Raw genomic sequence first — 25,006 nt, 5'->3', positions numbered from 1 at the left:
ATTATTAAAAAATAATATAGTATGATCGACATGCGCATTTGAGGGCTAGAGAATACGTCTTGTAAAATTTTAGCGTTTGGTATTAATAACAATGGTCTTTGACAGCTAGAGAATAGGTACATAATGTTGTATTGTTTGGTATGATTGGTGTGTGCCTACGTAATGTACTATTGTTTGGTGACCTTATACAGACAGTCTGACAGAAAAAGACGAAATCAAATCAACACAAGACAAACAAACACATTCAGAAATAAATAGATATTAGTTAATGTTTGAAAGAATATTAGAGCAATAATATATTAAACGAACTCAAAACAAAAGTTAAAATTTTGCAACTTACGTACCTGAACAATTATAGTAAGGAAAAGGTTAAGTTACACTCATATAATTTAGACATTTATATGTTTATTAACTACACTGGCATAGGTATGTCTTATATTTTCTTGAAATATTTCTTTTCACTCGATGTCATGGTATTTTTATACATTTAGACATTATAAGTTATTTTAGACATGTAAATGTTTATTAAAAACAGGTTCTTATAATGGTTTTCATTAATTAACAATAACTTATTAGGTTATCTATTTTTCTCATAATTATCATTTGATAGTTGTTTTATTTTCATTTTTTGTTTATTTTTGCCACATCCACTCGTTATCATTTTTGTTGTTACAAACAACAACTATGGTCTGGGTTAGATGTAACATTGTATCTATCTCTTCTGATTGATGCAGCCAATAACGAACGTTTCATTCTTACACTTAAAGTTGGTAATATGAACAGAAAGTGATATTTCAACGTCAACCACATTATCATCCATTAGCGCAGGGGTTGGCAACCTGCGGCTCGCCAGCCACATTCGGCTCTTTTGATATCAAGATGCGGCTCTCCAGCTCCTTGCACACATATTAATAGTTGTATTATTTCATTTTCAAAACTCAAAACAAAAATTATACTGTAAAGAAACACAAGTTAAACAGAAGAAAAAACTCATCAGAGAACAGTGAGAAGATGTGGCCAGCCCCGTGGCGACGGTTCCATTATTGCCACTGCCGAGGTGCCGACTTTTTCGAATATCGTAAAATAGGGAATGTTATTATATTCAGAAAGCATTTCCCTATCTGTCAGAAATCATAAATTTAATGTGATTGACGTAGTTTTTTTTAGTTATTTGTAATATTAGCTTCCTACTGTTTAGCCGGGTACTGGACGGTGGAGTACGAGTTTACCCTGCGTTTAGTGGGGTGGAAGATAAGCCTGGTGAGAACCAAAGGACAGAAGCGACCGATACACGATATATCAAACCGATATATAAGCCAGTTAGTCGGAGTTTGCCGTGTTGAGGCCAGTCTGGCTAATAGGAGACACCTCCTGAGCCGGTGATTTCCGAAAACAAAGAAAATAAAAAGTTAACAGCTTTTAAAGTGGATTGGGATAGTACTATATTTTTTATTTTTTGCTTACTAATTACATTATTCTGGCGAAACAAGTGTATGTTATGTATGAATAAATATTATTTCATATTTTAAGCTGTTCATTTTAAATTACAAATCAAATTTATTTACCTAATCCTAATCAAATAATAAAACATTGAAATAATAAAATAATAGTGGCTCTTTAAAAACTGAAAAAAAAATTTGAAAATTGCAACTTTGGCTCCGTCTCAAAGGGTTGACGACCGCTGCATTAGCTCAAAGTTACATTCGTAGTTTCGTCATAAAAAAATAAAATTTCTCGAACTGTTGACCCCTCAGGGACGTTAATTACAGTTCAAGCTCAAAGTATGTAAGAAAATGTATAACATTTTTGAATGGTTCTTACGATTTTAAATACACAAGCAATTTAGTTTCATTTTCAAATCGAAACTTATCACTTACATGATATAAACGAACGTAAAAGTTGTTATTACAAACTTAATATATTAATGTAATAGATGTTTACTATTTTTGCATTGTTTAGGTACACGTTAATCAACAAAAGAAGGTGTTAGTTATTTCCCTTGTAACATGCAAATTAAGTTCAGTCCCCTGCATTTATCACATCCAAAAAATATAATTATAATTTCTCTCAATTGGTGAGCGTAGCACAGAAATATGAGTCTAGTCAATTTTATGTTATTTAATAAATGTGTTGAGTGTAGATAATAATTACGGCAAACAATTGCAACGGTATTTTCCATGCTTATTTTGTTTTATTTTCCTATTCGTTTAATATCGAGTATTAAGAAGTAATGATATATTGTTTGTTTTATTATCCGCCATTCTTCTCTAATTTTAAGTTGGATTTAAAATAGTTTTGGATGGATTTAAATTTACACATTATGTCACATTTTTGTCACTATTATAAATTTTAAATTTCTCGTTTCTTTTCTTTGTTGCTTTCTCTCTTCGTGACTTTTTTCTCTCGTTACAAAATCAGCTATGTTCTGGCTTAGATGTAACATGTTCTCCATCTGTTCTGGTTGTTGCTGATATATTTTTACAGACAATAACGAATGTTTATTTATAGTTGAGATGAGTCACAGTAATTAGAATTTGTTTTAAGTCAATTTAGGCAAAATATATTATTTGCTATTCTAATAGAGCACATACATAATGTTTCTAATTAATGCTCAGCATTGGAATTGTTACGTCCTGGTTAGTTGCAAGTCAAGAACGACTCAGGTTTACGTTTTATACTTTTATTCGGTCTCAAATATTCACATTCCAGAATAGCTCTCGTTCTAACCGCTACCAACTAACCCCTAACATACTAACAATCATTCACTCCAGCTTTTATACCGCATTCGAATCATTGGGATAGCAATACATAAACACACAGAGGTTAAAAATACTCTAGGGTAAACTCAACTCACACACGCTCTCCCCTAATTTTAGATTATTCTAACCTATTTATATCTAACCTACAACTGACCCCTAACAGGAATGCTAACATACTTTTTAAAATGTTTTTATGTTACGTTTTTAAAACCCATTCTACCTAGAATATTTATAACAACTTTAGAACAACCCAAAGTCTGATCGAAAACATTCTTTATGTACAACATCCGTTGGAAAGTGAACACATTTATATGATACCATTTTTTTATACAGCTAAACTATTTTACCCTTACGTGATTTCAATAGTTTAATGTTCGACATTTTCACCTAGTATAATGTCATTGAGCTAACTAGTCGTAGAATTGTTTATTAAAGTGTAAACTTTTGTATTTACATACAGTGGTGCTCCAATATAAGAGAGTGTTGTACTACGAGCTGTTCAGCAAGCTAAAATGTGCTTTGATATACGAGCACAATTTGACATACGAGTAACCGGATTAGCGAGCGTAAGTGTTCAAGGAAAGGAAAAACAACGAAAAAGTGGCAACTGATTGTGTATAGGAGCTATTTAATGGCACTTTCCTAACTCATTAGTTGGCAACCTGTGGCTCGCGAGGCGTATGCGGCTCTTTTGATATCACAATGCAGTTCTCCAGCTCCATGCACAAATAATAATTCTTATATTATATCATTTTCAAAACTCATAATAAATGATATGCTGTAAAAAAACAACAATCAAACACCTTCAAACAAAATTAAAAACACTGAGTAGTGCGTATACGGAGAGCTGACGGCTGCTTGAGCACTAGTCCCAGCCCCACAACTGTGCTGGGGTCAGTCCCGTGACAATGGTTCCAAGTTCAATAGTGAATGTTTTTTTATTGAGATTGCATTTCTTTATATGTCAGCATTCATCCATTTGATCTGAGTGTCGTAGTTTTTCAGTTGCTAGCTTCTAAACTGGGCAGATTTAGCGGCATAGTTATATAATTTGATTTTTTTATACTAGCAGAGATAGCCAAAATGCTTTCATATGTTTCGTGCGAAATACATATATATATTATTTCAAACTTTAGAGCGTAAACCTATTTATTTTAAACGTATTCACCTGATCCTAATCGAATACCAAAATTAAAATAATGTTAGTGACTCTTTAAAAACTGGGACATTTTATAAATTGTAACTTTTGGTTCTTCCATCTCGAAAGGTTGCCAACCCCTGTCCTAACCGATTTGCGAAACACTCTTTCAAGTTAATTACTATATTATTACATGAATGCTACTTTTGTTTTATATAACAATCAATAAAATCGTAAGAATGTAATAAAAAAATTTAAATTATAGCGTTTTTGGTAATATACAGTACATTGATCGAAGATCCGTCACAATATACATAACAAGGTATGTAACATCTCTAAATGGTTCCTACGATTTTAAATACAAAAGTAATTTATTTATATGTTTATATCGTAACTAATATATTAAATGAAATATACTAATTTATTAGTTGTTATTTGAAAATTAATATTTAGTTCAATACATGTATATTATTTTTGTAATGCTAAGGTACACATTCATCAACACAATACTTTATAAGTTGTTTCCCTTGTAAAATGTAAAATACAGTAAAGTATCTTTGGGGTCGTCCATAAATGACGTCACACTGGTATAGGGAGCGGGGTCCGTAAATTTGTGACGATGGGGAGGGGGGGGGGGGTCAGATGGTGCGACGTCACAGTTTTGAAATATAAAAAAGCTAGGTTAGAAAACGAATTTTTGACGTAATTTTGGAATTTAGAAAACTTTTAATACATTTTAATATGAATTGATTAAAATACCCTATATCGACAGAGTTCAGACAAGATTTTGGAAAAAAAATATTTTTTTTAAGAAAAATTCAACTGCAATTTTAAGGGGGGGGGGGGGGTTGTAGGCTGAGGTGTGACGTCATTTTAGGGGTGGGGGTCTGGCTTTTTGTGACGATTTGTGACGTCATTTATGGATGACACCTTTCATATATCATATCGCAGCAATATTATTCTCATTTACGTCTAACCATAATCGGTTAGCTTAGCACAGGGGCATGACAATGTGTCTAATCGGTTTTATTTTATTTAATATGTATGTTTAGAATGTACCACGGCAAACAATGGCAACATCATTAATCATGTTTTTGTTTTATTTTACTATTCATTTAATTAGGAATAGTTTTACGGATTTTATTGTATCGTTTGTTTTGCTGTCCGCCATTATTCTCTTATTTAATTTTGTATTTAAAATGTTTTTGGATAGATTTCCTATATATCGTTTGTAACATCACGTATGTGTTAATATGACAATACGGTGTTTATGTGGGTTCTTGCTTCAATGAATACAACTAACAGTTCTTTCAACTTTCAACTTTATTTACATCATTAAAATAAACCACAATAAATAACAATGATACATCCACAGTAGAATAACGAAAATCAAAGTACAATCCAAAAACAGATTGACGTGGTGACAGCTTACATTCTTCTATACAGGCACCATACAGGCACCATACAGGCACTATACAGGCACCATACAGGCACTATACAGGCACCATACAAGCACCATACAGGTACCATACAGGCACCAAACAGGCACCACACATACACCATACATTCACCATTCAGGCACCATGCAGGCACCTTACAGGCACCATACAGGCACCATACAGGCACCATACAGGCACCATTCAGGCACCATGCAGGCACCTTACAGGCACCATACAGGCACCATACAGGCACCATACAGGCACCATACAGGCACCATACAGGCACCATACAGGCACCATACAGGCACACTTAGTCCACCTTATGCTTCCCTTTGATACACCTCATTCTCTTTCCTAATGTCAGTGAGCGATCTAATGAAAAGCATGGGAAAACGTGATTAGTCGCTCACACAGTCTTTCCGTTGGCCAGGTACTTTACTTTCATACAAGTTCATTCCAAATACAATATAAATAAACAATACCCAAAATACAGCCTGTTACATTGTTCTTTACACAAACAGGACACTTCTTGTATAGAAATGTATCAGATGATTGTCAGGACTGTAGGGTGTACTCATGTCTGTGCTGTTCGACCTATGTGTAGTTTAATCTTGGTTTGCATTGACGCTGGTGTAGAAATAGATTTTTGCGAGTAGTTTAGAGGTAATGTTATGCAAAATATGTCAAATGGTTTGTCACTATTATTATGTGATACTTTACGTTCATTTTCTGTGTTGCTTTTTTTCGTTACAACAACAGCTATGGTCTGGGTTAGATGTGACATTGGCTCCATCTCTTCTTATTCTTGCTGATATATTTTTACAGCCAATAACGAACTTTTTAGTCTTACACTTTAATTGATTGATGTATAGTCAGCTCCTGAAGCATAAGCAATCTATATAGTGACATCTGCTAACTTTTCTGACAATTGAAAACAAAAAAAAGTTATTGTCATTTCTTTTACACTTCCTTGATCTCATGACTAATCTCCCGAATTAAATCTACTATCTGTTCCTCTTCAGTTGTATGACCCAATACTGTCAACTGGTATATTCACTAATATATATATGTATGTATATATATATATATATATATATATATATATATATATATATATATATATATATATATATATATATATATATATATATATATATATCATATAAATATGTATTTTTAGCGCAATTTCCATACGGACGATTTCGATTATTAACTCGTCATTTCTGGATCGATGAATGAATGGATGTGTGTCCGCAGCTTTAAGTCGTATCTCCTCCTCAACGAAGCAATATCGAGGACTAGTTTCAAAAGCAAATATGTTAAGCAAGTTCTGAGGATGATAGTGGGCCAAAAAAATTCCCGGAATTCCTTCCTGGATTTCCCGGAAAAGCCAAAAACATCGAAAACAAGCCAATTTTTGCCCATAACTCGGCAACCAGACCACTTAGCGACTTGAAACATTTACCAATCGATTCCTGCCATAATTTAGAACAATATTGCCGAAGAAAGTTTTCAAAAATATCCTTTCATTCGGTCACAAAAAAAATTTAAACTGAGCATCGTGTAGGCCTAGGATGATGTTTAAACTGAGCATCGTGTAGGCCTACTCGTTAAAATAAAACTATTTCCGTTGATATAGTTTAATGTAGTTGTCTTTTTATAGCGCAATTTCCATACTGGTTTCTATTTTGTTTTGAATTATTAAAACTACTTGTGTTGCATTATTTATTTGCTGAATATATGATTTATCTCGATTTAAAATTGTTATGGATAACATAAGGAAATTGCGCTTAAATTGTCACTAGACTTTTTATTAACTTGTTTAATTTAACATCAACCTTAATGTGTATTACATTATTATCCCAGATATTAAGTGGTCGAGCTTAAATTGTTTGGAAAATTTTAAGGCGAACAAAAATAGATTTGGTGCGTGAAAATGCTTGTTAGGTCAAATATTTATTACATTGGATGAAATAATAATGATAATTCTCAAAAACTCAGCATACTACTTCATGAAAATAAATCGCTACTCACGATTAATTTATTTTTATTTTAAAATATTACATTAAAGGATAACTTTAATTTTAAAATAATCGTACTAGCTGTCGCCGCTTTATCTTGTTGTAGTATGTCTTGATTAGTTAAGTGACAGTATGGGTAGTCTAATGTTTGTTTGACCCACAACTTCCACACATGTGTCGTCTTACAGGAATAGCAAATAAAATCTTTATTGGTGTTCTTTATAATTGATGTGTATGTAGTGTGTACAGGTTGATGAATTGTCCGAAAAATTGTGAAGCTACGGTTGTTGGTGTAGACCATTGAGTTGACAGTGTGTTCTAGTTTGCTAAGATTTCTCAGGGCCTTTATGATTGTGTCGCTGTTGAGTGGGTGGGGTGGGGGTAGGACATCTGAGGGTGCCGCTGACATTGTCTTCCCTGTAGATGGTGAATTCTAATGTATAAAGTCCGTGATGTTTGGTGGTGTTGTTTAGTTCTTTTACGTGAACAACAGCCGAGAAATATCAAGTATCTGCTTGGCCGTAATTGAGTTGTAGAATATTGTGCCGACTGATCAGTGGTCTGATAATATGCCTACGTAAGTTAGGCTGTCCATTGGGTTTTCTTATTATTAATTTCATTACCGGGAAAGGTGATGATCGTTAATCAACATTAATGTATACAAATAAAAAACCATTAAAATATGATTTTCCAAAGCAATCCAAACATTATAATCATTTATTTTTTTGCAAATCAGTTTGAAATTGCCGATCCTTGCTCTACAGTCCTGACAATCATCTGTTAAATTTCCATACAAAAGTTGTCCTATTTGTCTATAGAACGATCTATAGGAAATTTAAAGCCACCCAAGAACATTGTAAATCCAACATTTAAATAAGTGAAGAAAGTCAGTTAGCAAAACAAAACATTGTCTCCAAACTACTCAATATTAAATGAATAGACAAATAAAACAAGACAAACATGAAGAATAATGTTGCAATTAATTACCGTAATTATTTTCTACACATTAATTTAATAAAATAAAAATCTAATCAGACATGTTTCTGTGCTAAGTTCACCGATTAACAGAAAGACGTCTACGCGAATACTATTATTAACTGAGGTTGGTGAGGTGGTATCGTTGTGCTGGAGTATCGAAATGAGATATTGAAGTGTGTTGTCTTTGGTCTTGTGTCAGTAGAATGCGTTGAGACTTTTGGTTGCAAAAAGGAGTTTAATTTAAGATTTGGGTATTGGAAGGTTGGGTAGTCTTGAATCTCTTGGGTTTAGGATGTCTGTTGAAAGTAAAAAGTTTTTGGGTGGTCGAGAGTTAATTAGCTGCTGAATGCTAGATGGTGGTTGAGTAATCGTGTGTTGAAAATCACAATGTCGAGTAGTAGCAATGTTAAAATCGTTGATTGAGCTGATTTTTGACATCTTTAAATGGTTCTTACAATTTTAAACACAAAGCAATTTAGTTGCATTTTTATATTTAAACATCCTTCTCTCTGAGAGGTGGATCACTGCCACCTGTGCCGCCCCTTCAGCATCTTTAAACCTTATAAAGTAAGGTCTTTTTTCTTTGTTCATTTTGGGTTCAATTATGAATTTATAGTTGTTCCCTCGGTCTTTGGTCTTGGTGTTTGGGGTGGTCCACTCTTCACACAGGCCCTGAATGGCTGTTTCCAGTTCAGCCTTACTAATGTGAGGGGGGACGTATCTCAGTGTATCTTTAACACAGTTCTTTTTGTCGACATGAGTGACGCTCACTCTAATTAACTTCTGCGTCTTTTCATTGGTTAGTGTCTTTGGCTCGTAGAATTCAGTGAGCATGAGACTCTCGTAAATTTTCCTTGAATCCAGTGTGGCATACCAGACATTCACTTTTCCATAGTTGTAGACCATTTTTGAACTCAGTCTCCTGGCAGCCTATTATATTGGCAAATTGAGTTAGAAACTCGGCATTTGTAATCGTGGTCAGCCATCGGCCTTGGAGAATTGTAATTTCTACCGTATTTGGTTGGTGGAAGAAGGCTTTGAATCACGGTATGCAGACGTCAAAGAATAAGTTATTGTCATCCATTCTTGTTTTTGTGTTTTGGCCATACCAGGACCATCATACACCCAACTAGTTTCAATTATTTTTGTTTAGTATGAACATTCACTTACAAATGAAGTCCACAGGCAGAAATAAAAAAAACACGCAGATTAAATTAATATAACAAAGGTACCTGGACCAATCTCGGTCATTAAAATCCAAATTTTGAAATAGAGAAAACACAAAATTGTCACAAATAACAAATTAAAAAATAGAAATTTACTGAGCACTACTTACAAACACATGCTACGGCGGCCATAGGCGATTTATCATGTACATTACACCTTTTTTTTTTTTTTTTTGGTCACTTTTTCTTCGGATAGTAAATTTCTATAGTTACATTTCGTAAAAATAGAACTAATAAATGACTTGTTATGGGAGATTACACCAAATTTAAATAACTCGAACATGAAGAACTGTCATAGGTAACATTGTTGTAATATCAGTCACAGGTAATATAACGAAATATATAACATATTTAAATGGTTCTTATGATTTTTAAATACAAATGCAAATTAGATTTATGTTTATATTGAATGTTATTTCTTCAATATTTCATACGCGATTATTTTTTACAATCCGAAATTTACTATAGTAATTTAATTAATATATAATTTGTTGTACTCCTTACTTGACACGTTAATCAACAAAATATTGTGTAAGTTATTTCCCTTATAAAATGTGATGTCCACATTAATAATCAAAGCCGACACTAGTTTCGAAGCTAACAATAGTATTCGCGTAGACGTCTTTCTCTTAATCGGCGATCTTATCACAGAGACCAGGGGTTCCCAACCCCGTGCCCGCGGGCGCGCCCGCGGAACGATTCATATGTGCCCGCCTCTCACTATTCGACCGATACAGAATTTATTTCATAAACATTATTGAAAGGTTGAAGGGGATGGAAATCGAAAGTTTGAGGGAGGGGGTGGGGGTGTAAATCGAAAATTTAAGAGGGGGGGTGCAAATCGAAAGTTTGAGGGGGAGGGGTGAAAATCGAAAGTTTCGTCCCCGGGTGACGGGAAGGGTCGCTACGCCTCTGGAAGGAGTGTGTCGATTTAAAATAGGTGGTGCCCGCCACCCTAACGATATTTTAGAATGTGCTCTAGAGTAAAAAAAGGTTGGGAACCCCTGACAGAGACATGTCTGATCAATTTTTATTTGATTAAATTTGTGTGTAGAAAATATTTACGGCAATTAATTGCAACAGTATTCTTCATGTTTGTCTTGTTTTGTTTCCGTATTCATTTTATATTGAGTAGTTTAGAGGCAATGTTATGTTTTGCTGTCCGCCATTCTTCACTTATTTAAATGTTGGATATAAAATGTTCTTGGGTGGATTTAAATTTAAATATCGTTCTATAGACAAACAGGACAACTTTTGTATAGAAATGTATCAGATGATTGTCAGGACTGTAGGGTGAACTCATGTCTGCGCTGCTCGACCTATGTGTAGTTTAATCTTGGTTTACATTGACCCTGGTGTAGAAATAGATTTTTGGGAATGTGAACTTTCAAAATATAAACAGATATCCAAACAACAAAAAAAAGCAGAAATTTATTTGTAAATTATTTCAACTTAAATACGAGACAAACAATGAAATTAGAAATCTTAAAAAATGACACTCGGGTTCAGATTTTTTTTTTATATTTACTAAGCAGTAAACAATCAACTTTTGCATTAAAAAAATTGTAATTGTATTTTATTGTACTGAAAGATTAGGTAGATACATTTCAAGATGTTCTCACAAGTGTGCATATTTTTGTTCTTCTGCTTTTGTATTTAGTTAATCTTACAGAGTAATGTTTATTGTAGACACCACTTCCAGTATGGGGGATTGAAGGCATGCCTACACCCCACAACCCCCACCCCCCCCCCCACTCACACTTTATAAAAGAAATATAATTTATATAGAAAATATCTGCTATTAAAATTGTCAACCCCCCCCCCCCCCATCGTAGAAAATATAAACGATTTCTTTATAGTTTAAAATCAGACACAGTAATTACAATTTTGATTATGTCAACTTGGGCCAATAAAAATATATGCTGTTGCTACAAATCATGTACCACATGTTTCTAATTAAAGTTCAGCGTTTATGTGTATTATTTAACAAGATTAATCCGAATATGACTTTTATTTTCATTAGCACTTAGTTCGGTATAACAAAAAAATTAACATTCCTCATCATTATCATTTCATAGTTCTCGTTTATTTGTTTTCTCTGTTGCATCAACTTTTCATAATTTTTCCGTTACAAGAACAGCTATTACCTGGATTAGATGTGCCATCTTCCCTTTCTCTTCTCTTTGTTGCTTATATCTTTTTACAGCCAAATAAAGCACTGTTCACTTTTACACTTGCGCGTTTTGATTTATAGTCAGCTCCTAGAACTAAAGCTACATTTTTTAGTTTATTCATTTTTTTAAAAATATAAGCCGAAAAAAGTCACTGTCAGTTTACGTCATCGGATTGTTAGTACTGATACAGATTTGCAATAGTAATTCTTCTTTCTTACGTGTAGCCTACATGTATTCATTTAAGAGGGTTTACTTATACAGATATCTAAAATAAATATCTAATTACAATTGTATTAAAAAAAACTGAAAATGCAAATGTGTAATTAAATGAGTATTCAAAGGATATTTTTTAGCGCAATTTCCATACTGGAGAATTGCAATTATTAACTCGTCATTTCTGGATGTATGGATGTGTGTCCGCAGCTTTTAAGTCGTATCTCCTCCTCAACCAAGCAATATCGAGGACTAGTTCTAAAAGCAAATATGTTAAGCAAGTTCCGAGGATGACTGTGGACCAAAAAAATTCCCGGAATTCCATCCTGGATTTCCCGGAAAAGCCAAAAAACCTCGAACAAATGCAGTTTTTGCTCCATATCTCGGCAACCAGGCCACTTAGCGACTTGAAACATTTACCAATCGATTTCTGCCATAATTTAGAACAATATTGCCGAAGAAAGTTTTCAAAAATATCTTTTCGTTCGGTCACAAAATTTTTTTAATATATTTTAAACTGAGCATCGTGTAGGCCTAGGATGATTTAAACTGAGCATCGTGTAGGAGTTTATATTTATATGATGATATTTACAAAAAATTAAAAATTAAAATTTTTTATGGATAACATAAGGAAATAGCGCTTAAATTGTCACTAGACTTTTTATTAACTTGTTTTTTTTCATCAGCGTTGTTGACCGAGTGGTGTTTGGGCATTTAAGTAGAATTGAAATAAATTTGGTATTACAAAAAGTTAAAACAATAGTCACATTTTTTTTAATAAAGTCAAAATTAAATATTTCGTATTAAATGGGTTATTCCCTGAGATTAGTGAGAAAAAAGTCAGTGACAAGAGATATAACAAAATCAATAACATATTTAAATGGTTCTAATGATTTTTAAATACAAACGCAATTTAATACTTTTTTTATGCAGAATCTGATTTCTTGAATTATTCATACATGATTATTTGTTACTATAAGAAAATTACTACAGTAATTTGATTATCGTATAATTGTTTGGAACTTCTTACTTAGACTTTAATCAATGAAACTTTGTGTAAGTTTTTTCCCTTGTTTAATAATGCTACAATTTTGTTAACGAGAAATAAAATACCATAACGGGAAATATTGTAGTATATAGTACAATTTTCTTTTTAATAACATGTTATACCATGAAATAAAAACAAAAACGTTAAAGTATGTCACTGACCTACATATTATTGTAATAAGACTAGATGCACTACAGTGACTTCAGAAGTAAATTTAAAATAATATATCTATATATATTTTATATAAACAATGTTATGCATGACGATCTAGGAACACATTAAATCGTTACATCGTTTCTTTATGCATCAAGTAAATCAAGATTCCCACATCGAATGTCAGTGAATGCATGGTAATGTGGGTATCAGATTTACACACTATAATTAAATATTCGTTTTTGTTTCGTGTAATTTAATGTCCCATTTCACGAAGAAAAGCAGGTACATTTTTATTATTAGCCTTTATGGATAGATATTGGGAAGGTGTAGTTAATCATCTACTAAGTGTCTTTTTCATATCTTTCACCTATACTAAAGGCAGTGGCGTAGCTCCCGTAAAGCTAGCGTAAGCAAGGCATTGGGGCCCCAGGCTAATAGGGGCCCTTTTTCGAAAGTTTGATGGGGGAGGGGTGTAAATCAAAAGTCTGAGAGGGGGGTGCAATTCGAAAGTCTGAGGGGAAGGGGTGCAAATCGAAAGTTTGTCCCCGGTCGCCGGGAATTGTCGCTACGCCTCTGAGGGGCCCACTAACACTTTTTGCAAAGAGGCCCAAAAATCCTAGCTACGCCACTGCCTAAAGGATTCGTATATAACAATTGTAGGCTGGAATCTACAACATTTGTGAACCTTTAGTTCTCAAAAAAAAAAAAAAAATCGTGACATAATCACACAATATAGACATTTTACAACTAAAGACAGTCATGTTAAAATAGGTAAGTTCCGTTCTAGAACTCAGCTTGTAAGATCTGCGTAGAGCCCAACTTCACAAGAATTGTTGGGTTTGTTTCAGTGTTTGTTTCTGGTTTTTTTTTTCTCCAGGGGAGGAGGCACTTGAATTGTTTTGGGCGTGGGGGATGGGGGTTGAGGGTTGTCGTAAAGTAGACTCGTGGACTTAGCAACGATTTCAAAAGAATATGATTACGCTTGCAAACTGGAATGTAACTAGGTTACACATTTGTAGCAGCTATTATCTTAGCAGTAATATGTTTATTATGTGATACATAGTTAAAGAAAAAATATTTTTATATATATTTCGTTATTAAGTTACATTTTAGTAGATTGTCAAAATCATGTTATAAGATATACATGCTTTTGGAAAAAAAAACGTGCCATTATTGTCAAAATCTTTGTATCAGAAATATATAATATTTTTTTTTGTATAACCGTTTATTTCTCCCCCCCCCCCTTTCTTTACTAATCCCCTAGTCTGGACGCTCGTGTTAAAATTTTAATTAATACAGTCTTGAAGCGGTTGGAGATAGAGAGGATAGCTAGAACATTTATAAACAAAGCGTGCCAAAAGTTAGGTACGTATCTCCTTTTGTATTCAGTTATGATATTCTTTTGCACAAGATGAACGGCTGGTTTTCAAAGTTGACTTACTTACTTACTTACTTAGTCCTCTTTGCTCCTTATGGAGCATAGGGCCTCCACCATTTCCTTCCATTTCTTCCTATCCTCGGCTATTAATTTTGACATCTCCCAAGACATCCCTATTGGCTTCAGTTCTTCAAGAAGACTCCGCCTCCAGGTCTGTCTTGGGCGCCCTCTCTTCCGCTTTCCCTGGGTGTTCCACTCAAGCGCTTGGCGTGTAACATTTGTGTGAGCCTTTCGCAGTGTGTGACCCACCCAGCGCCACTTCCTCCTTCTTATTTGCACACCTATAGGCTCCTGCCTAGCTTTCCTCCATAGTTCCAAGTTCGGCACTTTTTTCAAAGTTGACGGCGGACATAAATAATTAGCCGTCGGTACCTCTTACACGTGAATTATAGGCCGATATATTTTAATGTTATACTTGTTTGAGAAAAATATTTTATAAAATAGTTATTGTTCAAAACGCTATGTGCTTTACTACACGTTGAAAGATATTATAAATATAAATTAGATATTAGAAATATAACTGAATAGCTAAAAATCCGACACATTTAAAATAACGTCGGCTACCAATACCTTTGAGAAAAAACAAATTATATCTATAGGCCTGTACATCTATTATTAGGCAACACAACAGCATATTAAATGCACGCACTGATTAAGAGAAACTATGAATGATAATGAGAATATAGAGATTTAGATATTGGATGTAGAGAGAAAAATAAAATTTAGCGTTGACATTTTGCTTTTATCTCCTCGCATATTAAAGTTAAAAATCACTGTATAAATAAACAGATATACAATAAAATAAAATTATTTATGTGAAAAATAGGTACTAGCGATGTAATGCATTTTCTTGAATGACACCGGTTTTAAATCAATGTATAAATAAATACATATGTAATAAATTAAAAGTCTGTGTGTTTACAGTAGCGTAGCGCGGGGGGGGGGGGGGCATATGTCCCCGGGCGCCGACCTTAAGGGGCGCCAAAAAGGGTTGGAAAAATAAATTGAAAGGTTGAGGGGGGTGCAAATCGGAAGTTTGAGGGGGGTGGGGTGCAAATCGAAATCTCAAGGGGGGGGGGGAATTGAAAAGTTTGTCCCCGGGCGCCGGAAAGGGTCGCTAAGCCTCTGTGTGTTTAACTACATTATCAAGTTACAATGAAATAACCATTACAAAACAAAAATATATATATTTTTTTTAGAAAAAGATGTAGATGTTATATATATTTTTTTTAAATTATATGCTGTACACTTACAATTTGTTAGTTTTTGTAATATATTTTTCGATAAAATAATTTTATCCAAAGTTATTTCCCATGACAAACAAGAGATTATTCAGATTTCAAGGATCACTATATTCAATCTAATATAAAAACATATAATCATAAGTATCATTGATTCGGTCAACTTCTCATCTCCAACGGTGGGGATTATTGATATTTTTTACGTTGTAGGAGAGAACATGTTTACACGATAATGGTTGTAATCGGATGGAAGCTTCGCTTTATTTTTTTTAATATCTTAGTGGTCGTTACCTTAGTTTTATACTTGTAATGAACTCATCATAGACGTGTGTCGAACTTGCCAGCAGGTGTAAAATTGTGGAGGTGGTCGCCCTGTCCAAGACAGCAAGGGATCTGGGCTCACCTGAGAGCTACAGACCGTTCTCCCTCTGCTCTAACATCAGCAAGCTCTTGGAAAGGCTGGCCAATGCCCGCTTGTTTTGGTTTTTGTCAAATAACAGACTGATAGACTCGTGTCAAGCGGGCTTTTGGTGGGGACGGCAGCCAGTGGACTCCGCTCTTCAGTTGATTAAGGACATCACTGGCTGTTTCCTCACAAAGGTCACCACCAATGTGCTGTCCTTCGATCTGAAACAGGCCTACTATAAGGTATGGAGATCCAAATTGATATTAAAACTCCGTCAAATGGGCGTGTGTAAGAACATGTACCGTTGACCAACAGACTTTCTGGACGCTTGTATTATCAGGACCAGGGTAGGAACTGACCTATCTGATCTGATAACGATCGAGTATGGTCTGCCACAGGGATCAGCTCTGTGTTGCACGCTCTTTCTATGCTGTATCAACGATCTCGATACGGAGATGGATGTTGGGAAGGTGTAATTAGCGGATGGTCTCATGACGTGGGTCCAGGGGACAAACAAAACTATCGCTAAGCAGAGAGTGAAGTTACAATCTAACCTGGCCTGTATTGCCGAGTACTGACGTAACTGGCTGTTGGAGATCAACCTGGAGAAGACCGTGTACTCGCTGTTCACGAATGACATGGCCACGTTAAAGAGCCGGTCAAGTTTACGATTGACAGTGAAAGCCAGTGAACCTTTGGACCAGATATTGACGCTACCTAGCGTGTGTGAGATCTATGTAACAATGAGTCAAAACGGTTCAATCACTATCAATTTATATGAACTCTATGTGCACAAACGATATTTAAAGAAAACAAAAACAAAAATACATTATTTCCATCTGTATAGTTTATGTAAACGCTTTAGTCGCTATATTAAAACTATTATTATTGCCAAATGTTTGTGCATTTAATAACTGAGCGTACATAAACTGCGTTATGATAAAACTATCTTTAAATGTTAATTAAATACCATTACTATTAGTAATAAAAAATAAGAACAGTGATCGAGATTTACTGGTTAAACCCAACATTAAGAAAATAAAAATCTTACACTATGAAAACTGATTTTTTTAATTTGACTACCGTTTATCATTTTTAGTTTTAAACAATATTTCTTATCGTAAATAATCTTATACGATTATATCAGCATTAAATAATTAATTTTTGATTGTATTTAAAATTTTATTTCTAATCATACAATTAGTATTTTTTTAAAATATTTTATATTTGTTTACTCATTCAATTTACTATCGTTTAAAAATGTCCCCTGATGTCTCAAAAAATACATCATGGGAGGTAACTTTATCTAGATAGACTTCGTCTACTATATTTTATTTTCTTTGCAATGATCTATCTATGGCTTTTCCAAATAGTTCTAATTACGTTTTGGGATGGGGACCATGTATGCAGGGCCGGCGCTATCTATAAGGCGAACTAGGCGGTCACCTAGGGCGCTATCTATACGGGGGGGGGGGGTCACAAAATGTTCATTTTCTTTATTAATAAGTACCTAATAATCAATAACTTTGATTATATTAAATAAACTATAGTAAGGTAACAAAAAGGTGTAGCGATCTATTTTGGTGCCAAGGGTGAACTATCTACTTTGCGCCCCTCCCCAAATTAGACCTATATATAGTTAATCGTGTTGTTGAAAATTCAGAAAATGCGCCCCAAACTTGCTCATTTAAAAAGGTATGGGCACTTTTAAACAGTCACTTTCTATTTTTATTTTGGTTTCAGATATTTTAATGTAGAAGATAATTATTTAAGTCTGTAATATCAAATAGCAGTCAATGATTTATCACCCCTCTTTTAAAAGTCTAATAGAGGTGTCCAAATAGCTCATTTTAATGATTTTGTTAAAAGCAAATAAAAAATAAATATATTCTCTTAATTATTATACAGGTTTATAAAATAAAAGACAAACAAACAAATAAATAAATTGTTTTTTAAGTCTCAGATCATGTAATTCTTTTCAGCTCGCCTGAGCTTTGTCCCGAAGGTGACCACTGTCTAATTACGTGTATTTCATCACGTGACATACGAGGACCGTAGTAGATTTACAAACCTCCGCTATCTTTATCTCTTTCATTCTTAAATATACATATAATACATATAAACGTTTAGTGGTAGGGGTGGGGGTTATAAAGTAGTAAGCTGGCATAATCAGTGTTCTGTAAAGAAACAGTAACATTTGGTTATGAAGAAGTTTTTTTAATTTTATGGGGGTTGGGGTCGGGGGTTAAAGCTGTGAGTTTGTCCATTCAAAAGATTTTTCTTTTTTTTTTCGTTATACACTTGCATGTAACATAAACCAAACATCGAAATAATGTCGAATGGTCTGTATTTACCATCCTGCTTCTATATACATAACATCTACCAAAGTCCACTTTAAATATATATATATATATATATATATATATATATATATATATATATATATATATTCTTAAATTTGCTGTACATTTTATGAACAACTAACTGTTTCAATTTATTTTTAAGAATTATTTGGCAAAATAAGGAAATATAACAATATGTATGTAAGTGAAAAAAAGCACTTCTTAAAGTTAAAAACATTTTTTTTACTACTTCTTTTAACAATTATAAGGAAATTAAATTATATCACATTTAAATTGAATTGAAATATGCAAGCCGTTGTCAAGATTATTATTCGAACGCCTACTTTTTTTTTTAAACAGACTTCCTTCATTAATAGTTTAAGCAATGATCTCATAAAGAATAGTCAAGAAGTCAGGCTTGACTCTCTTAGTGCTGACAAAATGGGCTTTTGCTTGGCTGGGCGGGATCTGTCTTAGTGTTAGCTTTAACACCTGTCTCCTTAGCTTGTCTCTTCAGCTCTTCATTCTTCTTGACGCGTTTCAAGAAATCAAGACGGCAGTTACTGTGCTTAACATGCTCAACTCTGACATTGATTTGTTTGGGGATAATACGGTTGCCCAACTGTTTATTGACAACCACACCAACAACATGAGGGGTTACATTGATTTGTTTGGGGATAATACGGTTGCCCAACTGTTTATTGACAACCACACCAACAACATGAGGGGTTACAATGATTTGTTTGGGGATAATACGGTTGCCCAACTGTTTATTGACAACCACACCAACAACATGAGGGGTTACAATGATTTGTTTGGGGATAATACGGTTGTCCAACTGTTTATTGACAACCACACCAACAACATGAGGGGTTACATTGATTTGTTTGGGGATAATACGGTTGCCCAACTGTTTATTGACAACCACACCAACAACATGAGGGGTTACAATGATTTGTTTGGGCATAATACGGTTGTCCAACTGTTTATTGACAACCACACCAACAGCGTGAGGGGTTACATTGAAAACACGACCAGTCTGTCCGTGATAGAACTTGTGTGGCATACCTTTTTGAATGGCACCATCACCCTTAATGTCAACGATGTCCCCACGTTTGTAAACTGACATATAACGTGACAGCTTGGTCACACCTTTGTTTTCTGAATCTACGTGAGAACATGTACCGCGTGCCGCGGCGATAACCTTTTGGATTTGTCATTTTCAATCACAATAAGTTTGTCCTGTCAACCACACGGCTTTAGGAAGAGGACAGAAAGTCAAAACGATAGACTTTTTTTTTTAAGTAAGTAGGGGGTAATTAGTTTTTTTTACAGCAAAATGTTATAACGCGCATTTCATGTCGCAGACCGAACGTTGATGAATCAGCAGTCACAAAGTATATTACAAAAAAGTGACCTATTAAAAAAGGTTTTTGTCATTTTTTAATACAAAATCAATTTAGTTTTTTTTATGCTGAATGTAATTTTTGTAAATATTACATATGCAATTATTTGTTGGTATTCGAAAAAATACTATGGTAATTTGATTGATGCATACTTTTTTGGTACTTCTTATTTAAACTTTAAACAACAAAATATTGTGTAAGTTGTTTCCCTTATAAAATGTAATATAAATGAAGTCCCCATTTTTAATCGAAGCTAAAAATAATATGCTCTTAGACGTCTTTCTCTTAATCAGTGAGCTTAGCACAGAGACATGTCTGATCAATTTTATTTTATTAAATTAGTGTGTAGAAAATAATAACGGTAATTAATTGCAGCAGTATTATTCATGTTTGTCTTGTTTTATTTCCCTATTCATTTAATAGTTAGTAGTTTAGAGCCAATGTTATGCCGTTTGTTTTGCTGTTCGACTTTCTTCACCGATTTAAATGTTGCATTTAAAATGTTCTTGGGCGGATTTAAATTTCCTATATGTCGTTCTATAGACAAACAGGACAACTTTTGTATAGAAATGTATCAGATGATTGTCAGGACTGTAGGGTGTACTCATGTCTGTGCTGCTCGACCTATGTGTAGTTTAATCTTGGTTTACATGGACCCTGGTGCATACATATATTTTTTTGGAAATGTGAACATTCATAATATAAATAGATATTCAAAAAATAGAAAAGCAGTAATATATTTTGAAAATAGAAATTATGCTAATTTACAAATATATGACTCTTAAAATCAAGTTAACATCTTTCAACTTAAATTCGAGACATATAATGACATGATAAATCTTTAAAAAAAAATGACAATTGCATAGTTTAGAATTGTCTGTATTTATTAAGCAGTGAACAATTAAACAAAAGTTCTCACATGTGTACGTATTTTTTTCTTGTATTAAGTTAATGAAACAGAGTAATGTTTATTTCAGGCATCACTTCCGGGGAAGGATTGAAGGCACGTCTACCATTCCCCCCCCCCCCCCCCCGCCCACCCATACACATCTTATAAAAGAAAACGGATTTATATAAAAATATCTGCTATTTAAATTGTCCGCTCCCCCCCATCCTCATACTTAACATTTTGTTTACCCCCCCCCCCCCTCCCCCCCCCCCCCCCCTCACCCTTTCTTTATAGTTTGACATCAGACACAGTAATTACAATTTTTTTTTTAAGTCAACGTATTCCCACAAAAGTATATGCTGTTGGTACAAATCAAATACCACATGTTTCTAATTGTGTTATTTAACAAAAACTAATATAACTTTTTTCATTTGCAATTAGTTCGGTTAAAAAAATAAACATGTCTCATCATTATTATTTGATAGTTCTCGTTTTTTTTTTTTTAATTTTTTCTCTGTTGCTTCCATTCTTCATAATTTTTTTTTGGTTAAAACAACAGCTATGGTTTGGGTTAGATGTAACATTTTCTCCATTTCTTCTGATTGGTGCTGATATATTTATACAGCCAATAACGATTGTTTTAGTCTTACACTTGAACTTATTGATGCATAGTTAGCTCCTGAAGCTAAAGCTACCGTTACTACCCATTCTTTGACGACAGATTAGCAAGATCTTGTCTTTTCTTTTGGACTTTCTTGTGGTGACATCTGTTAAACTTTTAAATCTAGAAAACAAAATAATTTCATCTTGTCTTTTTTTTTACCCTTTATTGATGTATAGTCAGCTTCTGAAGCTAGAGCAACCTCTGCTAAACTTTCTAGCACTACAAAACAGAATAGCAGAATATTGTATTTTCTTTTAGACTTCCTAGATCTCATGACTAACCTCCAGTATTAAATCTACTAGCTGTTCCTCTTCAGTTGTATGACCCAATACTGTAAATTGTACTCTCGAGGGGCAATCAAAGCTTACATCTACTTCCTGAAATATTTCTCAATATCATTCATTAGATAAACTCTGTGATAAAACTGTGGAGGTTCCATCATATGCCACACCCACAGCGTGATTTAAATATACTAGATGTCATCTGTATAATTTTTACAATCATTGCAATACTTGGATGGATAAATAGCAGAAGTTATTGCACCATTTTAACGTTGTTTTATAATAACTGATTGTTATATCCCAGATGACCGTCGTACATAGTTTCCTTTTTTGCGTTTTGAGTTTGGATCTTCAATATCACCGTAACAAAGTGGTACCTCGACATTATAATCCCCCGACATCTGGTTTTATTTTAGATACTTGCTAGATAAAATTTGCTTTGATACTTGAGGATAAAAATTGGGAATAACCAATATTAGCGCGAATGATAGTTAACACCCTAAACATGTTTCAGCTGAATGTGCATCGGGGCTAGTTTATGACAAATACCTAATTTATGTTTGAAACATTCTAAAATGATAGAAAAAAACAAACCTTGGACACGTTTATTTTAACGGCCAGCTTGGAAATATGAAAAAAAGTGTGGCAAAAAGGCAATGACAAGCTGAGAGAAAAGAGGGCGAGACAATAGGGCTGGTAGGTAGGTCACCAACTAGTTCTATGTCTCATGCAGGTTTTATTCAGCCGTAGAACAGGTTGGTGATCTACTTACCAGCCCTACTAAGTTAAATAAACCAAACATTCTTTTTTTTTTCTTTTTTTTTTTATTCACAAGTTTGAGAGTAAAAAAGAAAATCGTGACGTAAAAAAATCATTCAATTATCAATGAACACTAATGAATTCCTGATGTAGACTAATACTCTAATTCAGCATAAGGCGTTCCAATCAATTATTTGACTGTGTGACTCAATCGACAAAGTAAAAATTACGGCACGGCAGCAACTGTGTTTTCATTTGAACTAAATTACCCCGTGTGGTTTTTCTATATTTTCCTGCTAACATGTTTACATATAATCACGTCCTTCTGACATAAAGTATTATGATAAAATGTAAGACTATTTTTGATAACTTAAAATACGACGCTAGAGTGACCGCAATAACTTGTCTTTAAGCCCCATCTTTGTTTAAATAGATGTATTTAGGTAAAACATACAAATCTTTAAAAAAAATATATGTAAATATTTATAATTTAGATATGTGGATTAAAAAAGGATATATTTAAACACCGAATTGATATATTTTAAAACCTTTAAAAATACATGTTTATAAAATAAAAGACAAACAAACAAATAAATACATTGTTTTTTAAGTCTCAGATTATGTAATTCTTTTCAGCTCGCCTGAGCTTTGTCCCGAAGGTGACCACTGTCTAATTACTTGTATTTCATCACGTGACATACGAGGACCGTAGTAGATTTACAAACCTCCGCTATCTTCATCTCTTTCATTCTTAAATATGCATATAATACTTAGAAACGTTTAGTGGTAAGGGTGGGGGTTATAAAGTAGTAAGCTGGCATAATCAGTGTTCTGAAAAGAAACAGTGACATTCGGTTATGAAGAAGTTTTTGAATTTTGGGGGGGTTGGAGTCGGGGGTGAAAGCTACCAGTCTGTTCATCCAAAAGTGTTTTCTTTTTTTCGTTATACACTTGTTTAATTTGTAATTTATTTTTGGTTTAAATTAAAAACCATTAATATTTTTATATGGAAAAAGTAGTGAAAACATGGCACCAACTTTTCAAATGATAAATCGCTCTATATTTAGCATTAAGTAATGAAATCTGACAAAAGTTTCACATTTAGAGTTAGATCCAATATTAGAGGACTTGTTAATAGATAATGTCATTTTACATCATTGTTTCAAAGACATTTTTTTTAAATTTTTATTGTATCTTTTGTTATTAAAAAAAGTATGTTTTATTTTATTTCTATTATTTATTTTTGTTGTTTTTCTTAAATTAATGTACTAATATTTGATTGTTTCCCCTGCATAAAAAACATTAGAGTTACCTTTACCTAAACAATGCTTTGTCATTTATTCTCTATTACTACGATCTATGGCAAAGCATAATGTTTATAATTATATTTGCGGTTTGGGATGTGGGCCCCATATTTTGTTAACTTTTGAAAGAAAATAGACTGTTTTTTTTTTACTTCATAAGTAAGCTATCATTTATCGGAGTTATTACACTTACACTTATTTAAAAATATGTTTAACTTAGCTTTCTTTCTTAAAAATAATGCGTTATCTCATATACGCTAAATTCTATATATATTTGATTATTGTTAAAATCTTTGTATCACAAATACATGCCTTCTAAAAGCGTGTTTATACAGTTGTACCCAGTTTACCATTACAGATGTAGCAGATAGTGTCTATGATGGACATGCACATTTTACAGCTAGAGAATAGGTCTGTAATGTTCTTATGTTTGGTATGATTGACATATTGTTCTATTTTTTCTGTTGCTGTGTAGGGGAGGGAGTGGACGTGTTTTCTTCAGGTGTATTGTTATTTCAGGGGTGGACGTGAATACTGTTATTGTTACACGTCGGGTTAAGGCTTGGTAAGTCATTGTTTATGGTGAGTATGTGAGTTGTGTTCAGCCCCACGTTGTTGTGTTATTCCCCTTAGACCAAATGTTGGTATTCAGTTTACTAGGTGTGTGAACGAGAGTTGATGGGTTGATTTGGACAGAGGGCTAGGCGAATATATTACGGGTGTAGGCCCGCACTAATACTGTGGTCCAAACTTTGTGTAGTTTGTTGTTTGTACTTCTTAAAGTCGACCTTAACAGCTGGTGGCAAGTAAAAACAAGAAGAACTTAGAAATAGAACGGCTGTACAAAAACATCAACCCCTGAAGCGATCGCAATTTACCGGGACTTGTCACAGTCGCTGGTATTGTTTAAGGATAAATGTTTACCATATAAGGTGTTTATTGCCTGAGACTTGTCACAGTCGCTGGTATTGTTTAAGGGTAAATGTTTACCATATAAGGTGTTTATTGCCTGAGACTTGTCACAGTCGCTGGTATTGTTTAAGGGTAAATGTTTACCATTTAAGGTGTTTATTGCCTGAGACCTGCCACAGTCGCTTGAATTGTTTAAGGGTAAATGTTTACCA

The 25,006-nt window shown here is 33.7% G+C and overlaps 1 pseudogene; it reads right to left on the bottom strand.

Annotated features, from left to right (window-relative positions):
- Positions 1 to 18,957: 18,957 nt before the first annotated feature.
- On the bottom strand, positions 18,958 to 19,844 carry LOC131935329 (large ribosomal subunit protein eL21-like; annotated as a pseudogene).
- Between the last annotated feature and the right edge of the window lie 5,162 nt (positions 19,845 to 25,006).

The sequence above is a fragment of the Physella acuta genome, unplaced genomic scaffold (genome assembly GCF_028476545.2).
Source record: "Physella acuta isolate Inbredline_101_S28 unplaced genomic scaffold, ASM2847654v3 ptg000142l, whole genome shotgun sequence".
Taxonomy (NCBI): Eukaryota; Metazoa; Mollusca; class Gastropoda; family Physidae; genus Physella; species Physella acuta.
The sequence above is the reverse complement of the archived record's forward strand: the minus strand, read 5'-3'. Positions and strand labels throughout refer to the sequence as shown.